Source organism: Rattus norvegicus, chromosome 15 (assembly GCF_036323735.1).
Source record: "Rattus norvegicus strain BN/NHsdMcwi chromosome 15, GRCr8, whole genome shotgun sequence".
In the NCBI taxonomy this organism is placed as follows: Eukaryota; Metazoa; Chordata; class Mammalia; order Rodentia; family Muridae; genus Rattus; species Rattus norvegicus.
In genome coordinates, this window is record NC_086033.1 from 29,211,084 (window position 1) to 29,214,310 (window position 3,227).

General features: G+C 43.0%; 1 pseudogene; it reads left to right on the top strand.

Annotated features, from left to right (window-relative positions):
* The first annotated feature begins 297 nt into the window (after positions 1–297).
* On the top strand, positions 298–969 carry LOC134482204 (T-cell receptor alpha chain V region CTL-F3-like; annotated as a pseudogene).
* The last annotated feature ends 2,258 nt before the right edge of the window (positions 970–3,227 follow it).

Consider the following 3,227-nt stretch of genomic DNA (forward strand, 5'->3'; position numbering starts at 1 on the left):
ACATTCTCTAAGAACGAATAAAATGAGAAAAGGTAGATAAATTTTATCAGAGGTGTATTTGAATGTGTATATTCTTTTATATATGCTCACCACACTAAATACCGTAGGATACAAATAGTTCAGTAGCACTAGTGATTTCAGGCATCCACTGGGGACTGGAGACCTGCCTCCTTTGTGGAGCTTCCAAGTTTATTTACACTGTGCTCTCCTGATCTCTGTGGTGCAGGTTGAAGGGAAATCAGCAGAGGGCGCTGCCGCTTCAGATGTGGTTAACATCTCATTCACATGGTTGTTTAAAAGGACAGACTCACTGTGCAGACAGAGGTCCTTGTCTCTGAGGGAGGAGTTTGAGGAGAGCCTGCAGAGGACTTGCCCTGTGACTTTGGTGCACTCAAGGACCAAGTGTCATTTCTTCTATGAACACGCTTCCTGAAACCTGCTCTGTTCTTGTGCTCCTCCTAATGCTCCGTAAGTTATGTTCAACTCTAAGGGTTAATCATGTCCTTTTCTTACAGCTCTAGAAGTCTTTAGTGTTCCTTCTCAAATAAAAAAGTAATTCCTCTGTATTTATGCATTTTTGTACTTATTTATTCATTTTTTTTATTATTTATTTTCAGGGAGGAGCAATGGAGACTCAGTGACTCAGACAGAAGGCCTGGTCAGTCTCACAGAGGGGTCACCTGTGGTGCTGAACTGCACCTATCAGACTACTTACTCAGCTTCTACCCTGTTCTGGTATGTGCAATATCTCAATAAAGCTCCTGAGCTACTCCTGAGGAGCTCCACAGACAGCAAGAGGACCGAGCACGAAGGGTTCCACGCCGCTCTCCATAAGAGCAGCCGCTCCTTCCGTCTGCAGAAGCCCTCAGCACAGCTGTCAGACTCTGCCCTGTACTACTGTGCTGTGGAGACACAGTGAGGGAGACGGCAGGGGAAGCTGCACATGAACCAAGGGTGCAGGAGGGCTGAGGAGAGGGAAGGCCGGGGGAGGGAGGCTATGTGCTTTGGCTAAGTGATTGTTTTCCTAGCTGCTTAAAAAATACCTACAAATCACAGGTCAAATTGCTAGAAATGTAGGTATTTGTGGTTATTTTGACAAGATAGGATGGATGTCAGTGCTAGTAAGAACCCAGGTTTTGATCCCCAGAAATAGCGCCAGACCTCTCCCAGAAAATACCTCCAGGGACACCCTACCATGGAACTTAGCTCTACCTGGCTGTCTTACAAAATTGAGTGATTTAAGTTTTCCAACGATCGTCTGTTATTACCCCATGAATTTATGACAAATGAAGAACATAAACTCTAGCTTTCAAAATCTGCTTCAGTCTCACTCCATAAGTTATGTACATTTTTCCTCTCCTAGGTACATCTTTCAAAGATTCCCTCCTTATTCCTGTCTCAGTTCTTGTCTTTTGTTGTGAAGAGACACCACAATCAAGACAATTTACAAAAAGGGCATTTAATTGAGGGTTTAATTACAGTATCAGAGGGTGACCATTATGATGGGGAGTGTAGCAGTCAATCAGTCAGGCAGGCAGGCAGGCAGGCAGTCATGGCCCTGGAGCAGTAGCTAAGGGCTTACATCATATTACAAGCAAGGGGCAGAGAGAGGGAGAACTGGGCCTGGTTTTGACTTTGAGATTTCTAAGATCACCACCAATGACATGTTTCTCCTGACAAGATCTCACCTCATGATCCTTCCTAAACAGTCTACCAGCTAAGAACAAAACATTCAGATATTTGAGCCTATTGGGGCCATTCTCATTCAAACCACCATACTCCGTGACAGTCTTCACTTAGTGAATGTGCTCATGAAATACAGCTGGTGGAGCTTTCAAGATGATGCCCGGAGAGGGAGCTCCTTCCCTCCCTTCCCAGTTCTACATCTTGTGAAGGAGGGAGCTTGTGTATCGAGAAAACTCTCCCCATTAATGACCACTCTCTTCCTCCGTTGCACTTTGACTAAATCCTGATAATGTGGTGTAGCCACTCACCTGGGATTTGGGTTCTTTGATAATATGGGAAAGGAGAGAAAGGTTTTGAATCTTCTCAATTCTCTAAACAAAATATTAGTTTAAACTCAAATGCTCTGGTATTCATGTTTATCTCTTTCTAAAGAAAGAAAGACCTGAAATTTAAAAAATAAAAAAACAAACTGTAATGTGTGTTAAGAAAGACTCAGTTTTCTGTACATAAAGAAGTGAATGTTATCTTACAGTTTATGGAGAAAAATGGAATGTCAAATTGTGTTTCTACTCCAAAAACTCTTACTAATGGCCCAGCATAGAACAGAGTCTCTCAGGTGAGAGCTTGTCAAGACTGGAATGAGTGCTAAATCTAATAAAAAATCCCAGTGTCAGGCAAGGGAACCCTCCTTTAAAGTTGTTGGTCAGGGGATTTCTAGAGTTTCTTCCAAATAAAATTGGTTACTACCACTGCCATTGATTGCCTCATAGAACATGAAGGTAAGACCATTTTGTTTAGGGCACCATGTACTTCAGACATAGGGCTTGGAGGAATATATAACTAGAACTGCCCTGAAGACTCCTCCCTGAGGTGAGTTCTCACAGTGTGCAGAGATGCTCTGTAAGACTCCACTGGAGAAAAGCAATGAATTATCATACCAAAATGTAAAGTCTCTGAAAGAAAACAATGACCAACGTGTCAGGATATCCACAGGGTGTAATAGCAGCACTTCCACATTGGGAGAAGCTAACATATGCCTTACTGAACTTAAGGCGCGTTCAGTAGGAGGGAACTTCAGCCTAAAACTCTAAACCTAGTAAACTCCCCATGGCTGAGAATGTCATAGACGCTAAAGGAGAACCCACTCCAGCCGCTTTCCTAAATCAGTGTAGCTCCTAACTGTATTCAAAATATTTATAATTACACACAGAGACAAATGTAGTTTTCAGCCCTCATCAAAGAACTTTCATTTTGAAGCAGATGAGGCCACTACAGCGATGACAACTGACCTGAATGCAGAGTAAATGGCTATGAGATGTCCAGTCCCAGTTGTGCTCCAGAGTCCCTTATCCAGATAGACTCCAGGTATAAGAAGTACCAGTGGTGGGGTCACATGGCATGGTCTTGAGTTTTAAACCATTCAACATTTTGAAGACTGTTCTTCACCAAATACCCCTCAATTACAATTTCACCCACCAGGTGATGAGGAAGTGGCCATAAACATATTTCGGATCTGGCTCGGTTGCATGGCTGAGTCCACA